Source organism: Zonotrichia albicollis, chromosome 4 (assembly GCF_047830755.1).
Source record: "Zonotrichia albicollis isolate bZonAlb1 chromosome 4, bZonAlb1.hap1, whole genome shotgun sequence".
Taxonomy (NCBI): Eukaryota; Metazoa; Chordata; class Aves; order Passeriformes; family Passerellidae; genus Zonotrichia; species Zonotrichia albicollis.
The window spans coordinates 33,557,289-33,584,696 of NC_133822.1; the positions used below are offsets into that span (position 1 = coordinate 33,557,289).

Genomic DNA, 27,408 nt, shown 5'->3' on the forward strand with positions numbered 1-27,408 from the left:
GAAACTCATTCCTCTGAAAGCTGGGCTGGCCCCATTGTAAGTGGGGAGGAAGACTGCAGCTCCCAAACTCCAGCTGTCCCTGACATCTGGAAGCCCAAACCACTGGGATCCCAGCAGGACACTGGGAACCTAACAAGATCACAGCTGCTTCTCACAGGACACCACTGCAAGGATACTCACAAAGCTCAAATTCCAGCCAGCAAGGATGGGACCCTGCAGAGAGGAAGGGAAAAGGGATGAAATATGGGCTGCAGAACTGCCCCAAGGACATGCTGCTCTGCACTTCTGCCCTTTGGCCAGTTTGGGGCATGGGAAGGAAGAAGGAAGAATTCACATACCCAGGCTCAAACAAACACACTGCCATTGATTCCAAATCTTTGCTGGGACAAACAGCTGAAGGACTAACCATGAAAAAAACACAACACGTTGCTGTATATAAAACCCCTGCTCTCCCATCGTGCCTTCCCAACAGCGATTAGATGCCTAATTTGTTAGGCAGCAAGAGAGAGAGAATGGGAAGGCTCAAGGGAGAAAAATGAAGCAGCTCAGAAGCATGAAAGAGAGAGCTTTAGAAGCATAAATCTTATTTTAGAGTGATAAATACTGGCAGAAAGGTCTTTCATATGCCTGTGGTTCCCTGGCAGGCCAGAAAGCCACTTTTGTTTTCCAAAGTGAAATGGTTACCTTTTATATTAATATGATTATTGAAGATTAAGGCGGATTTGCATCAAGCCAGCTCCACCCAGACAGCCTGCAGCAACAATCCACAGAAGCATGTACATGGGGGTAGGCTTGGGAAACAGCCTGCTCCAGGTAGAAGAGCATGTCAAGAGATTAAAGGTGCCACAAAAAATACTATCACCGATAAGGCTGCCTTCAATTCTATCCCTCCAGAGCCAGGAGGGAGGCCTGGGAAACATACTTCCCTTTTCATGCCATGAACCCAGACATGGGTCAGTAGAAAGGCTTAGAAATAATTCCTGCTGGCCATGGGGAGGGAGCATGGGGTCTGTGTGAAGCTCTGTAGGGACCTGCCATAGGGAGTGTGCCAGCCAGAGGGGCTCTGCCTGGTGCACCGGTGTGGGTGTGAGTCACTGCAGAGAAAGAGGCGGCCCTCTTGGCTCCAGGAGCGCGGGGTGGAGGGGGTGTGTGTGCGGAGGAGTCGCTGTAGGTGGTGGGGTGGATGTGTGGGCTGGGGCTGGATGTGGTTTAGTCACTCTGTGAAGCAGAGAACCAGTGCTGGCTCCTGGGGAGGGAGGAATTGCCATGGAGAAGCAGGCAAAGGCTGTTTGTGAGTTTATGTGTGCGTGCATGTGTGCTTGCATGAAGCAGGCACCTCGGAGAAAGGGGTGGGAGTGTTTGGCTGTGTGAGAGGCACTGCAGGGGACGGGGTGGGAGTGCAGGCTGCTTGTGGGCGTGCAGGGATCATGGGAGACAACCCGAGTGTGTTTGGGAGAAGGCTCCAGGGAAAGGGGTGGGAACACTCCTGCTGTGTGTGTCCCTGACGTGAATCACTGTAGGGAGCAGGGTGTGAGGGCAGCTCTGTGCATGTGCATGTGCACGTGTGAAGGAGCTGCTCTAGGGGACAGGGAATGACCTCTGCTGTCTGTGAGCTGTTGAGGGGTAAAAGGACAGGAATGGGAGTTCTGTATGAGCGTGTGTGCGGGCTGCTGCAGGTAACAGGCCAGGAGTGGGGGCTCTGGGAGCATGTAACAAGCAGGATGGGAGCACTGGTGCTGTTGTGTGCTCCTATGCAGCATGTCCAGCCATGAGACCAGGAGAAATCCTTGGGCTGTATGTGATATCACTGCGAAGATCCCCCACCTCCTCAGGGTCATTGCGATGCCTCTGCTGTCCTGTGCTGGCCTTGGTGCCCTATTTCCTTCAACAAGTCCTGGCTCTCGGCAGTCTGACTGTGAACAGCAGGAAGCTATTTGAGGGATGCCCTCACTCAAACCAAGCATACCTCCAGTATTTCTGGATGCTAATAACATCCCCAGCAATCCAGCCGTGCCAGTTTAGAGGGCCCCCAAACATGCTACCCTGCAGGCAGGGCAGGAAAAGGGCATGGTCCTTGAATTACAGCTCACTACAGTCGCTTACAGGGAGGCCTCAGAGCCTAAGGAATCATATATGTCCTGGAGCAGCAATCGCTTCCTGCCATTTGCCCTGTGTAGGAAACCTCCAGGCCTGCAAACTCCTGCAGGGCACAGGCATTGGCATTCAAGCATCCTTCAACGTTCTCTCACCCTCCAGCTAACCTTGTCCTGGGTGGCCGCCTGAGAGAGATTCCCTCACTAGCAATGAGACTCTCAGCCCCTCAAAGCTCTTCCTCTGGCCAATGCATGCCTAGATTCAGCAAGAGGAGTAGCCTTACACTGGACAGGGCATTCTGTTTCCACACAGATGCTTCCACCTTCCTTCCATCCTCCATCCGCAGGCAGTGGCACAGCTCAGCCTGCAGGGGAGGGACCCTCCTCCCGGCCGGCTCACCCACCTAGATTTCAAGCTAGCATCTGACATGCATTTTGACACAGCCGTGCCTCCCCTCTCTTTTCCCCACTACCTTGCCTTGTTTAGAACCTGTTTTTTTCTTCCATTGCCAAAACACAATGACTGTTATAATTAACAGATTATCTCAGTGCGACAGCTGCAGTCCTTTGAAAATTAGGTTGAATAACAGGATCCTGCCGTATGGTAATTTCTTTTCATCTCTCAAATATTTTCTCTCTCTCACTCTCGTTTCTACCTCATTTCTATTTTTCTTTCTTTCTTTCTTTCTTTCTTTTCTCTCTTCCCCCCTCCTACATTCCACCAGCTCCCTGACTGCATGAGCAGTATCTTTGGGGTGACACAGGCTGAAGGGCTCTCTCTGCCTTCATCAGCTGTTTTCATTTCCCATCTTTTACTACCACACCTCACAGAGAAGCAGTGCTTGCAAGTAGGTTCATAAACACGTCAGAAAAATACCTGCCCACCAGAGGCAGTGGTCAGGGACCCTCTCTGAAGGCCCACTGGTTCAGAAAAGCACCCCAGGGAATTTCATGGGGAGGGGAGAGACTGGGATGCAGTAGCCTGAACCGCTGCCTGCAACTTTGCCACAGGGAGCTGAGAGCAATGTTGCAGCTGAGTGGTTTGCACAGAGTTAGCCAGGGTGCTCTACCCACCCACTACCCCTCCACGTTCTTGCTGACTCAGTATCTGCCCCTGACTCACCACTTGCTCACTGAATGGGGACTGGCAGTACTTACACGGCATCCTTCTCTCTGCTCAGGCAATAGCTCTGCCACTTACCACCCCCTTTCCCATTATCCACCTACATCTGTCTCTCTACCAACTCAATCAAGCCAAGACAGCCAGAAAAGCAGCTTGCTGGGGATTCGGGGTTTCAAAACCAAAATAAGAACTGCTCCCAGCTGGACCCAAATTAGAGGCTCTGGAAATCTCCTCCTCCAGGACTAGAGATCCCCTGGCCCTAGCTGTAAATGGGACCAATCCATCCACAGAAGTGGCTGGACTCCTTGGTCTCTGCTTGGGCAGAGGCACTAGCACACAGCATTTCAGGCTGTGAGGATGACCAGCCAGACATGTGGGATGGGTCTGTTGGAATGGTGTCCGGCATTTGGCAACTGAATGGTTTCAAGTTCATTATGTTCTGGACTCAAGAAGTCTGCAACTTTGTTGTTGACTGCACTGGGAGCATTAGTTAATTATTGTCAATGCCTGGCTTGGACTCATGCAAAATGCCTTGGTCTTGCACTGCTTCTTTCAGCCATGTCTGTAATCTATACAATATCATCCATTACACTTAAACACTGCTTTTTCCTTCTGAAAAACAGGGAGGGATTTCTCCACACAACATGTCCATCACAGCCTAACACACCTCTGCAGAAACCAGTTCCAGCTGGGTCCTGGACCCCCTCCTGCCTCCTCAGCACAGCCATTTCCTCTCCTCCCATGGAGTTCCACCTCATTTATTTCTTTAATCCCAACTCAGTAGAACAGAAACTCTTTTTCACCATTATTCTGCCAAAAGCCAAGTAGTTTTATAACAAACACTCATCCATTCCATTGTATTTCAGCAGTCTCCAGCAATGCTTCTCCTCATTGTCCATGATCTCTCTCTTTTCATCCTTTGCCATCCTCAACCCCGCATTTTCTCTCTGCTTTCACTCCAGGCCCTGTGATAGCTCATGGCATTTATAGCACATCTCCTCATTCATTCACTGTCACTTACCCAAATGTTACCTTCATTTATTAATTCTTCTTTTTTCTAGTAGCATCCCTCTTCTGAGTGCTTTGTACAGTCCTACTTACGTATCCAATAATAGTATTTTCCCAATGAGTGAGTCATATACCCCTTTGCTGACATTTAGAATTCTCCTTGTTCTTTGAAACACGTTTATTCATTCCCCATCTCTACAATTATATATGTCTACTCATGGCGTTGCATTTCCTACAGCAGCTGTGCAGCGAACAGATCATTCGTGCCAGTAGCCCAGCAAAATTCTTTTTCCTCCTGATACCTTGACATCCTCCATTTTAATTATGTAGGCCAAAGCTAATTCAGGCTATGATGCAATCAAAAATGGGGGACAGCTCAATTTAAAAACTCCCCACCCTTTCCTTTGTTCTTGCTCAGTCCAGTTTTCCATCTTATTTCCTCACCTATTCTCTGCTCTGCCTCTTTCGATGCTGTCAGTAGCAGAGTAGATGGAGGCTACAATTGTTATTGGGCCTCTGATTTCACAGGTACTGAAAATATTTTCAGTGAGAAACAAACTTTGCTTCAGACTGTTTCTGGGCTGAAAGGACCAAAAAAACAAGGAACATTACTCAGCTAATGCAGACACATAAATGTCTTACCCACTAACCCACCTAACAGGTACTTCATGGCCAGGGAATGATGCTTATTCCCCTAAATCTCTCTGCAGGTAGCCCTAGAAAGCAATTAATCTGACAGCCCCTCCTTGTTCCTCACTGTGGCCCTATTCTTTCCCCCACAGTTCTTTGTTTCTCTTTGAGTCCTTAGTCACCCTTGCATATTCCATATTTTATTTATTCCTTGCTACTCCTCTTAATCTGCATAGGCCAAACCCTAAGCTACGGAGTCACCCTGACTCATTTCCTCCCCAGGAAAAGCAACATTTTATATCAGTGGGAAAGCCTGTGATGTCAATCTGGACAGAGACAGATTCTGCACAGGGACTCCCTCATGATTATTTCTCGTTCTCACTCATTCAGGTCTCCATTTAGCAACACGCTTAAGCATGCATCCAACTGTAAACCCATGCAAGTCCCATTCAGCTTCTCAATTGCTTTCTTCTGCAACATCTGTGTTGATGGTTCCCACATCTTCCAAACACAACAGATTCTCCCTCTGTGCTTCCTCTTCCTAACCTCTGTTACCCACTCACCAACATCCTTCCTCTTGCTTTGAGAAATTGTTTTTGTCTGTTTTTTTTTCCTTTGTTTGTTTGGATTTTCTTATTTTCATTGCTGCCAGGGGAGTCCAGCTTGTAATTTCACCTCCCTGTTCCTGAGATTGCTATGTTGAATAAAACACTGACTTCCCCCTCTTCTCTCCAGCATTCTGAAATACTGAATTGGGCCACTAAGGAGAAAAGCTATTAGCCAGGACTGCTGTCTCTGATACTGAAACAGAGCTGGCAGCAAAATTTACAGGCGACTTTGAAAGCTCCAAGGATGGCTTGTGGCCAAAGCTGATGATATCCACCCCCTCTCTTTTTTTAATGATGTCTTCCTATGACTCAGTCTGGTCCATAAGTCAAAATAAGATTTTTTTTTTTTACCCATCTTCCCTTTAAGCAGTGAGAACAAGAGCCTAAGAACAGAACGCTGTAGCATCACGGACAGGACACGTTACGTCACAAGTAATGCAACTTGGGGTGTCCTTGGTAGCTTAAAAAGAAGCAGAACAAAAGGCGTGTGTCCTCTTTCCAGAGAAATGAGTTTTGGCAGAGCTAAACTGGCAATTGCCTGAGTTTTCTAAACTTAGTTTTATCTGTAAGCAAAGCAAGAAACACGCGGGAAGCAGAGACACGGTGACCTCAGGGGCTCATGACTTGCCAGGCTCAGCAAGGAGCTGCCGTGCCCTTTATTATCCCGCACTGTGCGGAGGCAGAGCCTGGAATAAAGGGACGGTGTCGGGGGAGCTGTGGCAGCTGTTTCAGAGGGGGCTGTGCTGTACCAAGCCAGCCTGCCCACACAGGCGTACCTGTGCCTCCAGCCACGCAGTCTGCAGTGACAAACAGCCACTCAAACGCCTGAGCAGTGAGCAGTTCAGCACGAGACCACTTCATTTGCTCCTTGCCTTCCTTGTCTGCCAGTGGCAGGGAAAAATGCAAGTTTGGAAATTGGCAGTGTTGTGTATAGCATTATCAGGCTGGAGTTATACTGACTACTAGACTGCTACAGGAAAAAACAAAAAACCAAAGAACACCAAACAAACAAACAACAACAAAAGAACCCCTACAAAACCCAAAAAAGCAAAAAATTCACCACCACCACCCCAAAAAACACCCCCCCCCCAAAAAAAAACCCAAACCAAACAAATTTTAAAAACCCAACAAACAAAAAACCCAACAAACCCAACAAAAAAACGGGAAAAAATGGAAAAAAAAATCCAGAAGAGGGTAGCAGGCTGAGAGCTGCGAAGAAGGGTGGGGTGTGAGCGGGGGAGAGCCAGGCAAGGAAATAGGGAGAGAAATGAGACAGTACTGTATCCAAGAGTAGATACTATGATGATAGGGACATTAGGAATATGATAGATAGGCAGGGAAGGAAGGCAAGCAGACAGAGGAAGGTACAGAGAAAGAGACAGAGACGAGGGAGGGAGAAGGAAGAGAGAGAGGCAGAATTAATTTAGGAGGAATATACTGAAAACATAATCTTCTCAACAGAGTTAAAAAAGAGAGCGAGAGAATTAAACAAACAGCGACAGGAAACTGAGAAAGAATAACTTTTTTTTTATGAGCTTGTTAACATTTGTGAAGTTAAGTAACCCTAAATTTATGCCATTAATTTGCATGTATTACTTTTTTTTTTTCTGTGCTGCCAGTTTATAGTCTCTGTGAAACATTTAAAAAGTGGGTTTTTTTCTCCTTTTCCCTTTGCCTGTGTTAATTAAGGCTTGTGATATATGTATATTTTTACACTGCTGCTGTGCTTTAGCATTTAATCATGAAATGGCCCTTTTTGCCTTTTATTTAGGCTGCTCCTGCCTCATCCTTTCACCTGCACAGAAACCTGAGGAGGCCTGCAATGGTCCACCCACCTGCACCAATCTGCAAGCGTGCCTAGAGCCAGACTGAGATCCTGTGATCCCAGTCTGGGATTCTCCCTGTCAAGCAAGGCAGCTTTCACAACAGAGGGAGGATCTTCAGCTGCTGAAGGGTTAACAGTTCCAATGCACTAGGGCATTCACATTGCCATACTGAATTGCACACGGTATTTACACATCAGCAATCACTGGGGAGCCATAAATCGGATTCTCAGGGGAAATCCAGCCAAAGAACAGAGTGAGATTCCTAATGAAGGAAGTCACAGCCAAAGCTGGGGGAGGCACGAGTGACAGATACCCTCTAATCAGCTGCTGGAATAAAAGGGGGTGCAGGTCATCCTCCAGGGCTAGAATTATCCAACCTAGGATGCGCATAGAAGGAGCTGCTGTAGAAAATGCAAATCCAGTTTCTGCCCTGCTTCCAGGGGACTGCACCACGCCAGTTCTCAGGGGTAGTGTCCCTCCTCTCCTCCCAAGGACTCTTCTTTCTGGGCAGACAGATCTCTCTCCTAAGCACATTGCTGACTTTGGAAGTGCCCAAGGCCAACACAAAGCGTAGCTGGTGGAGCCCTTTTGGCAGCTGTCCCAGCGAGCATATTTCTGAGCTCAGCTGGACAGGAGTCCTGGTCCTAAATGTGCTTTGATTGCTCTGCTCCTCTCCAAAGGCTCTGTTTCTCCCAGCTGTAATCAGAGTTTGCTGAAGCAAGAAGCAGGTTGCTAAGCCTGGTTTGGATGCTGTTTGGTCCTTAGTGGAGCTGATGGGACTCATCTTGTTAAAAGCCAGCTGAACTGAACCCGTGAACATTGAACATTGATTCCAACCTAATCACCCTCCACGGGAGACACAGCAGCTGGAGGAGTGAATAAGGGGGATTGCTGGTCACAGCAGAGGTGGTGTTCCCTCATCCCCTGCAGAGGAAGCTTGTGATCTCCTTGGGGTCTGACTGGCATATGAGACGTCTCTGGAGGGTCTCTGCTGAACTGGAGTTGGGAAGCAGAGGTAGGGGAGACAGACCAGGCTTTCCACACTGCCATTTATTTTGCCATATGGGGGTGTTGAGCACCAGAGAGGATATTCTGATTTACTCCCTGGCTTACCGTTGCTGTGGCAACGGGAGAAATACAGGCCAAACCAGGCTGCATCTGCAATGTGGTGGTAATAGAGAGTTTGGATTCCCATGTGTGTGTGTGTTTGTTTGTTTGTTTGTTTGGCTGTTACAGGAGCCACATGGTAAAAAAACACCGTTGCAATGAAAAGGGAATGAGGTCTGAATTGTACCCAGACAAATACACCCTCCTGTCATGCCAGAGCCAAACAGTCATGCATGCAGCTCTACTGACAGCACACAGCCCAGGGAGCACCAGCACACACATGTGGCCTCTCTTCCCACCACAAGTACCCCCCTGGAGCTGGGAGTCCTCAGCTGCTCTCCCGCCCTTAAAAGAAGCTGGACTTCTTATTTCATAGGTACAAAGCCCCAGTGCACCAGACACTTTGTAGCTGGGCTCTGAAATGCAGCAAAGAGTCTAGGGCCCCCCTAGTGTCAGCAAGAGAATCTCCTCTGCTGTCAGACCCACACATCCCAGTCAGCTGTGATTCTAAGGGATCACAATCCCCCCCCTGGTTACTGAGCAAATACTTCTCCCTGCAGATACTCCTCCAGCACATCGTAGTGACAAGTTCTTACCTCCCCCCACACACACTCCCCAAGCTGATCAACAAAACAAACTCAGCCCTTTCTCAACACTCATATCCCCAATTGGGAGAGATGGCCTTCCTTGCCAACATCAGAGTGAGCCCTCAGGTCACAGAAGTGGCCTGCTGCAGATACCAGCCTCCAACTGTGCGAACTCATGAGTCTGCCAGCCCAATTCCCACCCCAGAAAGCAAGCTGTAGAGCACAGTTAAGCACAGCCTCTTTCGTTCCCTCTCCTCCAGCCTGCTGGAACCTGAGTATCTTCAACCTAAACACTGGCCTCTGGAGAAAGGCTCCATGTCCACTGCATCCAAAATACTGGCCTCAGAGACCAGCTTTACATAAAGTGGAAGGAAGGCAGTTTTTCAACTGCCCCTCACCGCCCCAGAGCTTCTCCCTGCAGCGCTGGAAGCACAGAACAGCCTTGTGGCAAGACAAAGTTGCTATTCAGCCCTACCATGATCTGTTCTTCCTTATCCCATGGTCCATAACAGGCTGAACATAGCAGAGGTGCAGGGAAGAATGGCCATGTAACAGGACAAGGATGTGGTTTGCTCAGGCATAGAGACTTTGGAGCTCCTGGAAATCAAACTCCTAATCAGCTTTGGGGGTCCTCTGTTGCAACTTTTGCAAAGGAAGGGCAAAGTCCATGGCAGAGATAGACTGAATTTCCTCAGTCTGGCAGAGCAAGAGCCTGTGAGGCAGGATTTCTCTATGAGGACAGCACACTTGTGGTGAGACACCAACAAAGACAAGGGGTGTCACTGAAAGGCTGGTGATGCCAGTAACCTGTTGGCTGCCGCGAATGGTGACACTGAGATTAAAAAAGTGTGGGGGAGGAGGGAAACAAAGGCACTAAGGTTGAGCTGGAAAAGATGAGGTGATGGAGATGAGAGGCTCTCCAGATATGAAAAGCTTCTCCAGAACATTGTGCAGAGAGGAGATTTCCCGCTCGATCCCAACAAGGACAGCCACAGGGAATGTGTGGTGGCTGCTGGTGGCTGCAGGAATGCTGTGAGTTTGCAGAAAGCCTGTCCACCCAGGGTGTGCAGGAGAGGTGAGACGGGATACAGATTCACCCCCCCTTGACTCCTGGCTGCCTTTTCTCTCATTATTCCTGAGACTCCATCTGGCCTCACTATTTTTACACACATACATATTAAAAAAAAAAGAAAAAGGAAAAAAAGGTAGAATAAACACTTAATTTCTAGCCTAATCAGCCCTTCTCTCACTAATTAGCACCCTCTGAGCACATCCACAGGCTGTGAGAGACACTCTGGGGCTGATAATGACCCCCAACCTGCAGTTGCATATGCTGAAGGGTCAGCAGAGCCAAGAGCAAGCCGTGGGGAGGCAGGGAACAGAGCGACCTCTGTCATTGTTTTTTTCCTCTGAAATGTGGGATGATGGAAAGGGGACATGTGTCTTTTGGCAGGGTCCCTTGTGCGTGCATGTATGTGTGTCTGTGTGTGAGAGAGAGTGAATGTGTGTGTGCACGCATGTGTGTTGAGGAGGGGGGAAGCTGGAGAGGTTTGGAGGGAGGGGACTGGAGCAAGATTCTGGCACTGAGCCCAAACCTGAAACACATGCCAATTTATGCCTCTTGCTGGTGGTAATGAAGGGCTCTGTTCAGGACACACGGGACACTAATTAAGGGGCTTCAAAGGCGGCTTTCTGCAGAGTGCTCTCTAAAGGGGGGCTGAGGGGAGGAAGGAGCACAAGAGGGGGGTGTTCTCCACTCAATGGAAGACTTCTGGCTCCTAGTGCTGCTGGGGAAGGCACTTTTTCTTTCTCACTGTCTCCCATAGCAACTCCTACCCGTGAGAGCTGAGAAGGTGCAAGCATCTGGCAGCTCCGGGCCAGCCCTCAGCAGCCAGCAGGCAAGGCAGGCTCCAGTATGCAAAGGTGGAAAAGCAGCATGGCAGAGAGGAAGAAAATAAGAAAAAGGTGGAACTGGGGAGGCAAATCGGTGTAATTACAAAGGTAGTACCTATATCAACAGGAGTTGCCCTTAGTCTCCAGGGATTTGCAGGGACAAAGCTCTGGATCACTGCAGATCAAAACTCCATAGCTGAGCCTTGTCAACTTCAACCCATGGGGTTATTTCATAGGAAAGTGTGGGTGGGGCATATTTTGAGAATTGGAAAGCAGGCAGGGCTGAGAACATGCCTCCATCGTGTCAGTCTGGGCACAAGGGCTTAGCTGGGCACAAGAGACAAACAAAAACTGCACAGGCACCCAAAGAGCTTTAACCCACTTAAAAGTGGGTTAAAGGAGCTTCACAGACCTTGGCCCTACCACCTCTAAGCATTGCAGATTCACCCGTGGCTGAGTGTTCCCTGTCACAGAAACGGAGCCAGGCCACAGAATAGGTGACGTGACTCAGCCATGGTCACCAAAGCAGGTCTCAGTTCAACTCTCCTGCTTCCTACCTGTTACCTTTCCCTCACACCTGCCTGCCCTCCCTCCACCAGAGTCAACATGAAACAGCAGCTCTGGCGAGAAACAGGACTGTGCTGAGATTGATGAAACGGGGACAGTGTGGGAGGAAAGAGAAGAATAAATTGGCAGGGAGAGCAACAGAGTGTTAGTGAGAGACACGAAGAAAGGATGAGTGAGAAAGGTGGTGAGGAAGAGAAAAGAGAGAATACAGAGTTATCATGGATTATAGTCACTGGGCCATGCACCACACAGAGAAAGTGAGGGAAAGAAAAGAGAGGTGATATGAGCACATGAAAAGGAGAAGTGAGAAGTGGCTCACAAAGAGCAAGAGAAGCAGACGGCTTGAGAGATGAGCAGTGTTTCGCTGATCCTGCACGACAGCATGTTGCCTGCCATCACTCACCACCCCTCAAGCTGCCACAATGCCCCACAGCTTCCCTTGGTTTCAGACAGAGCTGTCTTCTCTATGCCAGGCAGTCTCAGCACCACACATGGGTCACCTGGACACAGCACTTTGGGAGTCAGGACCAGTCCAGCCACGGTGAACCACAAGTGCACATTATTTAACTAAGGGAAGCAGAAGGCTTTTAGTACCACTCTAATGCTTCTCTTCAATTGTTTAGTTTTAGCTAAACCAAAGCTAGTTTTTCTAACCTTTCTGCCCTCTCTTGTTCACTGTCCTCCTATGCACCAGCCCACATTTAACTGCTTATTCCGGATGACCTGCTCCGTGTCTCCCATGTTCAGTGTCACCCAGCCACAAGAACAGCCACCTGCAGCCCAGAGCAGTTCAGCAGGGCTGTGCCTGCCACTGGAGACAAGGAGGGAAGAAGCTCACCCTGGAAGAAGCACCTGGGGTGAAACTGGATGAGGTGTGGCTGAAGCCAGTGACTGCCCAGAGCAAGAAGGACAGTGCAAGGCAGCTCTTAATGACAGCTGTAATGCCATTACTAATGCCCAGAAGTAGTAAGAAAATGGTGAATCTTGCTGCCCAGCCTGAGCAGTTTCTGAGAAGAGGTGGTCAGGTTCCTAGGCAAGCAGAACCAAGAGGGGGCTGGATGCAAAAAGACATTATGATGCCAGAATCAGCCCTACAGCAGGTCTTGCAACTGCCTGGGCTGGGAACATCTGGGGTCTGCTAGGATCTGCAAAGAAAATAGACCAGCCTCAAGGAGGTATAGGCACAGTCTCAGATGCAGTTGCAAGACACAGCCTTGGAAAGGTTTAGCTTCATCACTGACCCTTGCCTCATCCAAACATAACAACCAGGCCAGACAAGTTCAGGACACTCACAGGCCTGCCTCCATCCATCTCACAGACCACCAAACACTTCCCATCAGCTGCTAACAGCTGCTGAATGTTTACAAGGAAACCCACAAAAGATGAAAATCCAATGGGAGAACAGAGCTGATCATCAGCCTCTTCTGACCATAGAGGAAAAAACAGCCAAGACATTCAGGTTCACAGAAAGACACTAGTCTTAGTTTCCATGGAGAGAGGAAACAGGAGCACTCTCCAGCTTTCCCCTTCATCTCCCAGTTCTTCCTTCTCCCCCCACACCTCACCTTTCTGCCCTGTGCAATCCAAATTGGACACCATTCCAAAGACAAATAAACAAGCAACTAGTGAATCACTCTTATTAAGTTGGAACTTATTATTAAAAAAAAAAAAAGAATAAAAATGAAAAACATGAAAAGAGGGAGAGAAAATCAAAGCTGGGATTACAGGCTTAGCAAGCATGAGTGCATATTCAGCCTACACTGTTCCCTTTGTGACTCTGTCACACCGGTAGACTGCTAAGAGAGTTATACCATTACTAACATGACAGCATTGTCCTATACAGCCTGGATTAGAAATCCCAGTGGCTGTGTGGAGGGGAAAAGTCCCTTGGCAGTGGCAGGCACTTGGCCTCATGATGTCTTCCACTCACAGCATGCTGGCCAGGCAGGGAGAAGTATTCAATTATCAGACAGGCTCTGCCTTTTCCTAGACCAGCTTTCTTTCATTGTCTGACTGCTTTCTCCCTGGCCAGTGATGCCTGAGAAGTCCGTCACGCAAGAGAAACTCAAGATGGTTCAGGCAATTCCTGAAGCAGGCAAACTTCTCACTGCTGAACCTCTGCTCCTCCTCACAAATACGCAGTCTTCTCCAATGATGGATAGGATTCAGTCTTGAAGGTGGGGAATATCTCACTCACCAACAGAGGACCTCCAACAACTGCCTGGAAAACTGGATCTCCTTGTTCTCTGCTGTGCAGGAACATCAGTCAGTTGTGATTCCTTCACATTTCTCTGGCCTAAAAATCATCCTACTGAGCTGAGACTGATTGCCCTCATTACTTCCACTTCTTAAGCAGGACCACACCAGTTTTTAAACACATCAAAGACATGTATGTTGCTCTGATGCATTTTTCAAAAGCTTTCTCTTCCAAGTAATCCCCATATAAACATCTCCCAGAACAACACAGCAATCAGATAATCACCCATACCGTCATCCACTGTTTGTACCCTTTGTGATGTCCTTGGGGACTTGTCACAGACATGTTTTCTGAAAAATCCTTTCCTTAGGATTTTTTCTCCTGAGAAGCTGAGAGGCCTCAGGAACAAAATGTAAACAATGGTTATCTGCTGCTGTGGAATGCAACAGGTGGATCCGGGATTGGTCTCATAGAGTTGTTTCTAATTAATGACCAGTCACAGTCAGCTGGCTCTAACTCTCTGTCCAAGACACAAGCCTTTGTTATTGATTCCTTCTTTTTCTATTCTTAGCTAGCCTTCTGATGAAATCCTTTCTTTTATTCTTTTAGTATAGTTTTGATATAATATATATAATAAAATAATAAATCAAGCTTTCTGAAACGTGGAGTCAGATCCTCGTCTCTTCCCTCACCCTCGGACCCCTGTGAACCCTGTCACAGGGACTGTGTTTCCTCACTGGGACAGTAGTGTTATAAGACTGTAAACTGGCACGGATTGACAAGAAAAAGGCATCTGGCAACAATAAATGCATCACCCCAGCCAGGATGCAGAACGAGGAGAGGTCATTGTGTAAAGTGGTCTCTCATTGCTCTGGCAGCAGCCAGCATTCCACCAGTGCAGGGGCTCAGCTTTGTTACCACTGAAGGAAGATGAGCTGGATGCTGGATGCTGCTGTGTCAGTCCCTGGGTCTTCAGAGAGGGAAAGAGGAGCTGGAGTAAGAAAGGCAGCGAACTGAGAGGAAGAAAGAATTGGGTATGCAGTGCCTGGAGGGTGAGGGTCAGGACCAAGAGTAGCAGAAGGAGCTGCCTAGGACAGCTGCTCACCCAGATGGTCCCCAGTCTGTAGCCTTCAGATCTTGCCTTAGCTCCAGCCCCGTGGTTGGTGCTTGTGGCCTCATCTCCCCACATCTCTGTTCTGCAGCCAGTAAAGCCACTGGTGGGGCAGGCTCTGTACCACTGCAGGAATTGGGGCAGGGACCATTCCTCATTCACAGAACCCGAGTGCTATTTTCTCCGTCCCAACCCAAAGAGACAAGGGAAAAAAACCACAATTTTTATTTCCAGAGCTGCCCTGGGGCTAGGATACAATATTTTATGGCCCAGTTCTTAGCCTATTTGCATTTTGTATTTTTACTTCAACTGCTGTTTGTTTCCAGGCATTTGGGATGCCTAATGATTTTCAAAGCACTGTTTATTTTAATCCCTCTAATTTATTAATAAATTAGTTGGCCTCAAAGTGCTTAGGAAAGAAGGGCAAGGAAGTTGTAACCAGTGCTTTGAATAAAGCATCAAACTGTCGTATGATCACATCAAAGCAACAGCAAGCAGATCACTTTGTTGGCAATATCATGATACAGCCTCATAGGTCCTCCAGCTTGGTGTCAGGTTTCTTCATACATGTCACCCTGCAACACTACCAGGCTCACCAACTTCAAGGATGAAGTAAAAAATAGCAATGCCCAGAGGCAGCTCCCTCTGAAAAGTCTGCCCCTTCTCACCCTCTGCGTGTTGTGAGAATGTAACATGCCACCGTGGTGCAGATAATATAAACCATGCTGACATCCACGTGGCTGTGCAGGCAAGGTTGTAATCTTCCCATAAATCACAGGTGCACTCAGCCTCCACTACACTCTCTTCAGCCCAGTGTTCTGTGGCAAGGCTACAGTTTCACACAGAGGACAGTCCCTGAAAAAACAGCGAGCATAAACCCTGTTGATCATGCAAATGAAGGTCTTGGAATCTCTGCTATTCAGTTCCAACAGGAATGTGCCAGGTTTTCTCATCACCAGAAAGCAACTGACAGATCCTGAAAATCCTGGGGGCTGCCCTCAAATAGCTTTTCTCATCTCCAGGGAAGCTGTGAGTGTGCCCCATCATGTGTTTAAGAGCCTGCCCCCATCTAGGGCCTTAAGACCACATACAGTCTTTAGCAGCTGACAAATTCATCACATCCTCACTGCTGCAAAGCCCATTTGCTCTCAGTGATCCCACTGAGATAAAGATCCTCTTTCTCCCTTCTCACGCTGACCTGTCAGTATTGAATGCGTTGGTCATGGGCTAGCGTTTGCCAGGGACATGGGACTCGCAGGAAACAGAACCCTCTGTCCTCTGTAGTGGCAGGGCTTGCTGCAAGTGTACATCTTGTGCTAAAGGGCTGAGGTGATCCCACAAACAGCCCTCTGAAAGCAGCCTGAAGTTGCTGCTGGTTGTCATGATGAGTTAGTTGTGCTAGATGTCCTCCAGAAGCACCGTTCTGCCTGGGAATAGACAATGACTACTGTTTAGAGGGGGTGAACACATCCTGCCTGAACGAGCTGATTACAACAGCCAGCACTGCTGTCTGGCACGGGGGGGGACCACCTGCACTCCTGTCCTCTTTGTACTTGTGGATAAATTGACAGAAACAGAGATGCCTTAAGAAAGGCAATGGTGGGATAGAAGCTCTTTCACACAGGATGCAGAAAGAACAAAACCATTTTTGCAGTGCCAGTTGCAAAGCGGATTCCAGAGCGGATCTCCTTGCTGATATCCACAGGTGCTGCTAGTGCCAATGCAGCCTGAGCAGAAGTGAGCCCAGCCTGGCTCTGCACCCATCTAAAGGCAGGTGCCTGCATGCCCAGCAGATCAACACATTTGCAGAAGTGTATCATCAGGAGTGCCAGGTCAGGCACCTTCCTGGGAACAGTGGGCACAGCAACAGATTTCTCCCCTCCCCATCACATAATTAGGCCCATAGCTCCAGGGACAACTCCAGTTCCTGCAGAAACATCACTGCTGAGCACTCAACGTGCATTGCCATAGCTCCAGTCACCATATTAATATTTTTGCTTCTAATCTTTAAGTAAAACCCCCCTTCTCTCCAAGCTGCATGAACCATCTGATGAAGGCAAGCCCAGGGCCAAGGGCTGACTACCACAATGCAGGCTCCCCACCACTTTGAGGGGTGCCAGCTTGCCAACAGAGCATCCCTCCTCCCTTTCTTCCTTCCCTGACTCCCTGCACTCCCACCTCCTCTTGCCAGCACAAACAGGGCCACATGGGGAGGCACTGAGACTGCTCACCCTCTTTCCTAGCTGTTTCCTCTCTCCCATCTCCTCCCTGTGCGTGGACACCCTGGTGGCACCTATCCACTCACTGGGAGGGCCACCAGAAACATCGTGTCTGCCCTGCCCCTCGTACTCAACATCTGACACCTTCTTTTGAGGGCACATCAACGATTCGGCAGCCTTTCCCTCTCACCCAGACCCCCAGAGTCAACAGGCAGTAATCCATGCTGTGCAGGAAGAAAAGGGATGGTATGAATCCCAGCACTCCACTCTGTGTTGTGGACAGGGCATTATCTTCACCCTAGAAAGAAGGTATAACTCTGCTCTTGGCTTGATTGTGGGCACTCAATTGATAAAGTCAGGTTATTACCTGCATGCCCTGGCAAGGCACCAGCTCTCCTGTCTGCCCATCTTCCCTGGGGCAGGGACCCCCCTGCCTTAACAAAGCCTGATCACCCAGTGAGTTTGCATGTATGGCAGAGGAAATAGAGATCTTCAAAACAGGATTTTAATTGAGTCCTCAGCTTGATGATCTAGCACTTAAAGAGAAGGCCAGGGTGGATGAACCCTGATCTTTGCTCTCAAAAAGGTGCACCAACAAGTGGTAAGGACTTTGGAGAGAAATAACAAGGGGAACAGCATCTCTTGGAGCCTTCCCGAGAGGAGCATAACCAGCTCATGTACTTAATGCTTTAACCTTTCTCATTCTCCCCACAGGTCTCTTGGTGTCTTTTCTTCTGTTGCCTCTCTGATCCCTGAGCAAAGAGCACAGCCTTAGCAACCCAGCCTCTGCAGGGAAGCCCAAGAAAGTCCAAACCCTCCAGGATCATGCCTTACTTGTCTAAGGGCACAGGGAAAAATCATTTGCCTCCAGGATGCTTTCCCCAGCAGTGGCAAACACTGAGGCCTGCGGAAAAGGAGCGGAAGTTGGCTAATATAAAGATGCCTCCCCAGGCCTCCCAGACAAGTTGAAAATGGTGGATTTTGTGAGTTGGGCAAAATTTACTACAAAATTATTAAACCTCACAAAATTATTCCACAAGGACCCTGCCCAGCGTTCACTTTTACTGTACTTCATTGTTTCATTTCACAGTTACAAACCAGGTGCTTTTCTGCTGGGAAGAAAGGGGGACTGTGAAAGGCCTATCCATGAACAGGAGACTGCTTTGCACAGAGTGCTGTGTCTGTGGGCAGGGAGGAGGGCAGGCATTTCTTCTTGGTGCTCCTCAGCAGGAGTGCACAGTAATGAACATGCTGGGAAAGGCCGGCAGCACTGATTGAGGCATGTGGCTCTTTGTGTAAGAGATGCCAGCCAAAATGAAGAGACCATTCCTGCATTAAATCATGCTCAGTGTGTCCATAAAACCGGTGGATGCAAACATCCTATTGTGAATGTTCACATGTGGCATGCCCACAGTGGCCCTGGGACGTGTCCCCAGCCTGTGAGTGTGTGAGCCAGCCTCACAGGGGGGTGCGTGTGCATTGTCTGGCTGCCAGGGCACCTGCCCACTGGGGAACTTTCCATCTAAACCAGCTGACAGCTGCTCTCCTGAGTTTCCTGGACACCAATAATGTTTTCCCTTTTCTAATCTCCCCAATGTAAATCCATTCACAACGAGTGCCTAGAGACTTTTAATTCCATCGGCATTAAACTCACTAAAACCTCTATTACCAAAAGCTTTTAGGATTTTCCTCAGAATCTACAAGTCAGGTTCATAACATGACAGAACTCCACCTCTCTAGGGTGTCTGAGAAATTAATTCATGCTTTCTAAAAGCCTGGATCACTGACCAGACATTCAAAGTATCCCCCTTGCCATTAGTAAGCTTGAGTTGCTGGTACAACAGAGCTCTCGCCAGGGACTGAGCTGTCTTCTGAAACACCTCTAACAGTCTGAGAGGAGCCCCCTCCCTGTACCAGGCAAGAGCAGATCACCTCACAGCGAAGCAGTGCCAGAGGTTCACTGATGCTGTGTTAAAGGGAGGTGGTTTATTTCAGTGCTGTTTTGCTGCATTCATAGAGTGAAGGTCTGGCAAGTCCATCACAAGACCAGTGCTCCCCCGGTACCAAAATAAGCGAGAAGAAAGTGTGGTCTTACCTCAGTGCTGCACACAGGCAGGCACTGTAAAAGCACAAGGATTATCCAGCTACACCTCAGCAAAGAAGGTGGCTGGGTGCCGAGACAAATTCAAAGTGGTTGTGGTGGAGGGGTCAGACAGCTGTGAGTCAGTGAGTGAGGTTTCTAAATGCTGTAATACTCCGATGGTGCATTTATCCTTTGGCCCTGGAGGTTCATTGGCTGCTGTAATAGAGCAGAGAGATGCAATCATCTTTTGATCCCAGAGGTCTTTTTAGGTGCTATAATAGAGTAGTGATGATCAAGCCATCTCCAAAGCCTTGGGGTTGCTGGCACGCAGCATGGGTGACGTCAGCGTCTCTCAGCCCCCACAGTCCCCAGCTCCTGGATTGCAGAAGAGGTGTTGAAGGTGTTGCTTCCAGCCCAGAGGTTTGCAGGGGCTGTGGTGATGTCAGCTTTGACACACTGCCAAAGCTCCCTCTGGCCTCACAGGAACTTTTACCCACGTGGAAAGGTGTGATACTGACCCCAGGTCTCCTGGCACTGGGACACAAGCCTGGCTGCGCCCACTCTATCCACATCAGCTGCGGTGGGTGCAGCTCCAAGCTCCTCACCAAAACAAATCACAGCTCTAAGGATACAAGAGAGCTCACAGAAATCCAGCAAGGAGCAGCATGCAAAGATGATCCCCAGTGGTTTTTTGTCTATTTCCCTGGGTAAGCAGTCCCTCTGCTCACACCTCACGGACTGCCCAGGAAGGAGACATACTTACAAAGAGTCTGGGACTTGTGTGTAGCTACACATGCATTTGTAGCTAGAAATCAAACAGGCTAAGTTAGCCAAGCTGTTGAAGATTTCAGCATCCTATATCATGGACTCAGGGGGAAAAAAAAACAAACAAGAACTGGGACCATGCTCCTGGATAGGGAATGCTGGACAGGGAAGATACGTTTGTAGACTCAGGTCCTTACACTGAAGAGAGGAGGAAGTAGTCAAATAAGGTTACCATAGGCTCAGGAATTTCTCTTCTCCCTTCAGCCCCAGCAGATTTTTAATTCTGGGTTCCAGCTTGACCTGGAAATTGGAAAGTTGTCTGGTACCCTGCTATCCTGGCACTGATTCCTGTATCCATAGTTCAGGCAGAAGATGGAAGCATGTGTAATTTCCCAGGAATATCTGGGAATTTTGCAGGTTAGGTTTCTGATCTAAGGCAATATCAAGAATTTAGGTGGGTTTGCACCTTTCCTAAGGCAAGGATGGGGTTTGGTTTTCCCCAGAACCGAGTTCAAACTCAGAGGATGAAAATTCTCCTTCATACTATGGACTTCAACATGATTAGACATGAACAGAATTTCACTGTTCATGTCCCAGCAGGTAAGATGTACACAGGGAACAATCATTCCAGGTCAGAGAATTGTCCACACTGGCTCTCAGCAAAAAATATCACTGGGATTTGGAGGAGAAAAGGTGGAAAAACATCAAAGCAGACAAATGAGGGACAATGTACTCCTGCCTCAATTTTCTTATTTGCTGCTGTGAGTTGCAGGCTAATGTAGGCTCTGAACCTGCAGCTTCAGGCTCCAAAACCAGGCTCATCCTTAGTTAAAGCTCATTGGGGTACTCTTGTTCTCCACAAAACACAGAAGTCCATTATGAATCTTTCTAAATTCTTGGACCTGACAAATTCTCATGTCTTCAGACCTCCACAGTTCAACCCTAAAATCTTACACAAATCTAGATCCCATACATTTTAATTTCACTGTGCATTCCTTCACTCCTAGGTGATGAGGAAAGGAAGGACAGATATCCTCATATGTCTCATAATTTCATTTCCTCCCACCACACGCTCCCGGTCTGCTGTGTGACACCAAGAGCCCCTGTCTCCTCCCTATCTTCACTTGGGGGTGTTCACAGGCTTTCTGTCTCACCTCAGAGGCCCTTCAGTTCTCCAGCATCCCTTCAGAAAAGGCTGACCTGGGTTTGGCTTGCTATTCCAAATGAAGCAGCACTGCAGGTGTACCAAGAGCTCTTCCAGAGCCCTCTCTACCCACAGCCTCTGCATCCAAACAGCTGATTTGCCTGCTCAAGGGCATCACAGCATGGGGCAGAGCTCTGCAAAGACATTCACCCTCACTTTCATTTGGCTGATACTCTTGATTCAGGACCTTTTTGGTATCTAAAGAGTTTTGAGTGTGCCCTGAATACACATTACTTTGAACATACCAAGATTCAGTTTCATTCACCAGAGCACAGTGTGTTCATTTAACTTAGTTCTCTTTCTCAGGCATTTCCCACAGCCCTTTCTGTCCGCAGCCAACGTAATAATTTTGTCTCATCTGCTGATTTCCATATGGCATATCTCTCCTCCCACCTTTCCAATTCATTAAACAATAAGGTAAATCACAAGGGATTTAGAAGAGAACCTGGAGGCCACATTAACCTTTTGCCATGGTGAAACTTGACTGTTTAATCTCCTCATTCTTTCAGTCTCCTACTCAGTTTTTGATCTATGTCAATATTTTGTCTCTCACAGACTGCTTAGCTTCTTTAGCAGCTCAAGAGCAGGATCTTTCAAAAGCCTTTTGGAAGTCTAAATATGTTATATCACTTGGTTCTCCTTTATCCACTGCATTATTGACACATTCAAAAAGTTGTAGGAGATTAGCATGATGCAGTTTTCCCCTGCTGAACCCACGCTGTATAGGCCCTATCAGACCACACTCTTCCAGATGTCTTCAAGCACTGCTTTTTAATTATCATTCCCACCAGTTTAGCAGACACAGATGCAAAGCCTACTGATCTTTAATTCCCTGGATCATCACTGAAGCCTTTTTTTAAATATAGGTACAACATTTGGTCTTCTCCAATTCCCCGAATCAGTAGCTTTTTTTTCCCACAAGAGATTGCATATTTTTGTTAGCAGCTCAATCACTTAAGCTCCTTCCAAACTCTCGGATTTAACCATCTGGACTTGATAACTTATTGTTCAGGGAAAGGGGGGGTGGAGGTTTTGTAGTTGTTGGGGCTTTTTTTTCGTTGGGTTTGTGGGTTTTTCATGAGTTGCTTTGTCCCAGCACCCATTATTCTACCAGCGTATTTTCCAACAGATCCTCATCTAAGCAGATATAGGAAAAGAATCTCACAAATACTGTTGGTAGGGACAGCTGATACAAGAGAAATCATAAGAGAATTCAGCTCCCCAGCAACATCCTAAAAATGGAGATACTGAGTCACTTTAAGCACAGGAGGTGACTGGAATTGATCAATGTGAGTTTTCTTGGATAACATCCACTCTGTTCTGACCAACCAGGCTAGTTTTGCTCATTTGTTTGGGTCTCTTGCTGAATAGTGATTTCCATCTTGACCCCAGAAGATTCAGGGCAGGAACAGTGCTAGCTTGATTATATACAGCCTAAGGTGTGATGAAAAGAAAGTGACCTCAGTGCTGGGGGATGCATGAACCTGGGAGGAGATGAAACCCAGCGAGGATGAAAGGAAGTAAATCAGAAGGTGAGCAGAACATTGCTGGGCTGTTAGCTCCAGTGATTGCCTTTCAACTGCATCAGCCACAAGACATGAAATGTAATGGGCAATGCTGGAGAACTCAAATAAGTAGCCCCATTATATGAGTGTTTCTCCCTTTGTGCCAGACTGGTTCTCCATAGATTTCACCATGCTGGCTGGCTTGAAAAGGCATGGCAGTTAAGAATGGGGCACAGTCCTGTGGCCCTGGTGTGCCACTCACTTTGGGCCATGTCTTCTGCTGGTCCTACAACAGGGAGTCAGGGAGGAAGCTTGAGATGGAGAAGAAGCACTCCCAGGTTTATATCACAATGAACACACAACCAGCTGTGGATACATGTTCACCTGTCAACCTGCCTGCAAGCCAACACTGGCATTCCAGCTTCTGGAAACCATCACAGTTCCATCAAAAGTGACACTTGGAACATCTGTATGAAATCTACCTACCCTGTGACGGACCTGGCATTCATACCTTACCTGACAGATATGTACTCAAGTATATTTCATAAAAGAGGAAGAGAAATTTCCATAAATCCCCCTTATCTCTTTGCTGCTGTTCAGTTCTTGTGGGACATGTTGATGGGGCAATTGTAGAAAAAAATGTAGAAAAAATGGTGTAGCTTGTTGAATTCATTCCCTGCAGACATTGCCTATATGGGGCAATGTGGCCATAAGTTTTTCTGGGGAGCCATCTAAAGGCAAGTCTGTGCCTCCCTCTAAGGCCTCACCCACATCCCTCCAGTACAAAGCAAGGCAGTTCTCAGCAGTGCTGGGCAGCACATTCACTTCCTCTGGCTCCATGGGGTGAGGGCCAGGAGGACAGAGGACACGAGGAGGGGTTTCTCAGCCATGTTCCCTCCTCCATATTGGGAGCAGAAAAATATGCACAAGGAGAAGGCATCTAAGAGCAAGACAATCACAGGCTGGCTATTCTCTTAATTAAGGGGGCGGGTAGAAGATGAGCAGTTTATTGTGCTGGTCCTCCTGCCACAGAGCTTTTAAGATCACATCCTGGCCCAGTACAAATATTGTCAGGTCAAAGTCTAGTCTGTAATATCAATATAAGAGACTTCCATACGACATTGTGATTTCAGGGGCATGCTTGCTCTCTTTCTGCCTCCCTTTCCATCCCTTTTTTCCTTTGCTCCTTCTATCCTTTTTCTCTCAGGTCGTCCCTCTTTCTCATCTCAATGTCTGCATTCTCTCCATGGTCTGTGTCTCAGATTCCCTTTCCCTCTTCCACACCTCCCTCCACTGCCTGCAGGTCTCCACTCCATGAAGCAAGACAGGGCTCACACTGGGATGAGACAGAGAAGGAACTTGGGGAAGAAAAAGGTCTTCTTCCAACTGAGCCCAACAAGACTCCCCAGACACCAGACGCAGCCCTGCTGAAGGTGCCTGTTTGGGCTGAAATGAAGCAACATGGACACTCACACAGAGGCTGTTCTACCGCACAAGGCATAAACCAGGCAGGGAGGTAGCACGAATCCCATCCAGCTGCTCTTCTAGCGAGGCTTTTGACTTTGTCTCCCTCTCTTCACATGCCATGGTCTGTCGTGTGTGTGTGTCTCAGGGCTGTCCTCAGCCGCCTGGCAGTGGCTGTGCAGAGGGTGCGAGGGGGAGGTGACATGACGGGGGTTGGGGATGGCCAGCTGCCAGTCATGGCCTGTACCAGGGTCCCCTCGGTCCCCTGACACACACAGACACGTGGCACGGCTGCTCAGGGAGGCCCAGCCAAGAAGCCTGTCCTTCTGCACTGAATCTCTACTCTGTTTTCCAAGTGACAAGCCACAAATTCCCTTTCTCTTCCCAAACAAACAGAGGCTTGAGTGAATCCCTGCCTCTGCCTGGCACGCAGCCTCCCGGTCATTACAGATTCTCCTGCAGCATCCAGCGCCTGCGAATGACAGCACTCAGCCATGTCAGCGGAGGCCACAGGCTGAACCTCCCTGTCCCCACAGCATCTCTCTGTGCAGCCTCAAGCTTTGCTCCTTCACATCCCTACTCCCCAACCCCCTCCTCTCCCACTGTGTTTGTGGCTACTGCCCATTCCACGTAAAGGCAGGGCAAGCTGTGGCACAGCATGGTGACCAGTGTGAGAGTTTGCTAGGATTAGGACCCTTAGCAGCAAGGATTAGGACTCTACCAGTGACTTGGTAGACACTGTCATCTCTTGACTTTAACTTCCAAAAGCTCATTTTGCTGGGATTTACAGTAAAACTGACTTCAGACTGCTAACCTGGTCAACAAATTCCCTTCCTAATCACCAGAGACTTGCACACACCCACACAAAAGCATGAGGCAAATCACCCCTCACCACCTTCCTGCCCTTTGGCCCTTCAGCACAAACAAAATTACCACCTCCAGCAGACAAGCACCTGAGTGGCAGACCTGGAACAAGTCCCTGCAGCATAACAGTGAGGGTTTGTACTCATATTCTGTCCCAAATGAGCCCCTGCCTCCAGTGGGGCTGGCTCAGCCTCCATCCATGGTGCAACCCCATTTTCTGCCAACATGATCCTATGAGGAATGATAATGCTTTTCCTGGAGCCTGTGCACTGACCTGTGGAGTGGTAAGGGCTGGAGAATAACATTCTCCTGCTGAGACAATGCTTCCCTCCCCTTCCTCTTCCTTTTCAGCACGATGCCTGCCCTCCTCCCAACCAATACCATCCTCTCATCCTCTCCAGCATCTGCCTGGTGTGGGACATGCCTTGCTCCCAGACTGTAATTTAACCCTCTTTCAGACTGGCTTGCCTGACAGGAGGGACTGAACCAGGCTGGCTGCAGCATACAATTACATCTGTCAGATTAGCCATAGCATGCATGATCCGGAGCACGTGCCAGATGTGGCACACAAACAGCACTCAGCCAGCACCAAGAGAGGGTTGTGCAGACAGATAATACCCAACACAACATAAATCTTGCCAGTACAGAGTTAAGCCAGCATTGTTTTCTAAACAAATCTCAAACAGCAGAGTGAATTCATACTGGATCAGCATTTTCTACCATGTAGCTGCAGCAGTTTTGACCCAGTACCAAGCTCCCTAGAGCTGGATTTATTGTCTTGTCCACCCTGAGCCAGTGCCAAAGCCATGTCCTGAGAGGACTGAGGAATTTAACCAATGCCAAATGACTTTGGAGGCTCCATATGGGAAGAGCTTGCTTTCTTCTGCAAACTCCTCAACAATGACACCGAATGTGACTGCATGGGCACGCTCCCTGCCAGGCTCCAGCCAGGAGGAAGAATGACACATCAACAACACCACGGTCACTTGTCACCCGCAACACACGCCTGCGTGCGCCAGAGGGTGTGAACCACAGGGGAAAGGATCACTTCACAGTATCACCAGCTGGCTCCAGCAGCCAGAAACAACCCCACCAGGCAGCATCAGCCCTTCCCAAGGCTGACCAAAGCTGCTCCTGCCCGCCATGGTGGGCACAAAAGAGAAGGGAGAAACAGGAAAGAGGGAAAGGTAGGGCTCAGGGAACCCCAGAGAAGGAAGAACGACAGCAAGAGGCAGCAAAGAGAAGTTGAAGGCAGCAGTTTGTGTAGAAGGGTAGGTATTGGAGTAGTGGGTCAGGGGGCATTGAGGAACTGCAGATGGGGAAAACTGATGGCAGGGTCCTGCAGCGGCAGCAGAGAGGTGCAGTGGAAGATGCAGTGGAAGTTAGCTCCTTGTCAGCATCACCAGGTGGGGCCTGGGCAGGAGGGAAGCAACCCATCACCTCCTTCAGGGGACACCACACCAGCACCACTGTTGGGGCTGCACAGTAGCACAGACCCTGCCAGTCCCTTCCCCTCAGAGAGACACAACAGCCCCCAAAATCTGACTCAGAAAACCTCTGGCCTCTGCCAGAGTCTGTTCAGTGCCTGAAACTACAGCCTGGCAGGTTGCAGACTCCCAGACCTCCCCTTTAAAATCCACTCCTCTGAGGTTACCCACTACTTTGCGAGCAGCTCATTGCTTTAGGGTCTATTTTGGGGAGAGGCATCTCCAGGCACGTTCATGCTCCTTGAGGACTGGCAGCACGTCTGGGCCTGCCCAGGCACTGGGAGAAACAGCTGCTCCCACTCCCCTCCCACCCCCACACCACAGCAGCTCCAGCAGCACGGAGACATGGCATGGAAATAGTGCAGCTGATCTTCCTGCTTTGCCTGCAGAGGAGCTGAGGAAAGGGGCACTGAGGGCAGCCCCAGGCAGCAGGAGGCCCTTTCAGGTGCTCCCAAGAGCTTTGCGCCCCAAAATGGGTCAAGCTCGGTACAGGGCCCCTTCACTGCCTGTGCAGGGCACACGGCGTTCCCAGCTTATGAAACACACTGTCTCCAGTAGGAAAACATCCCTTCCAGTTGAGAAGGAGCACCAGGGGACAGCAGATAAGCAGTGACAAAGAGCATGCCCATCACCCCAAAAGCTGTGGCAGGCTGGGCTGGGTATTCAGAGGAGGTACCTGGCTAGGAAATGGAGGCCAGCATCTTCTGTGGGGAATTGGAATCCCCAAAATATCTGTGAGATGAGGAGAGAGGGGGAATCCTCTCCTCTATGGCCCACTCCCAGTAGCATGATGCCCAATCCTGCAAGCTGCATCCCTGAGGTGACCCAGGCCAGGGCTGCAGAGCCCAGCTTTGCTGCTGGCGAGGCTGCAGCAGTCAGCCTGGCTGCCCCTTCTCCCGAGAAATAGGGGAGGTGGAGGAAAATGACGAATGGAGAAGAGCAGACAGGTGTGTGCCCAGGGGAGGCGTGGGAAAGGGGCGGAATGCACTCGGGACTGCGTGCGGGGGACCCGCAGCACGTCCCTCGGCTGCTCGGCTGCTCTGCAAACAACCCCTCCCTGCACACGC

The 27,408-nt window shown here is 49.0% G+C and overlaps 1 long non-coding RNA gene across 7 annotated transcripts in view; it reads right to left on the reverse strand.

Annotated features, from left to right (window-relative positions):
* Positions 1-27,408, reverse strand: part of LOC141728790 (uncharacterized) — a 50,649-nt gene that overhangs the window by 5,217 nt on the left and 18,024 nt on the right. The gene's annotated exons all lie outside the window — the stretch shown is intronic.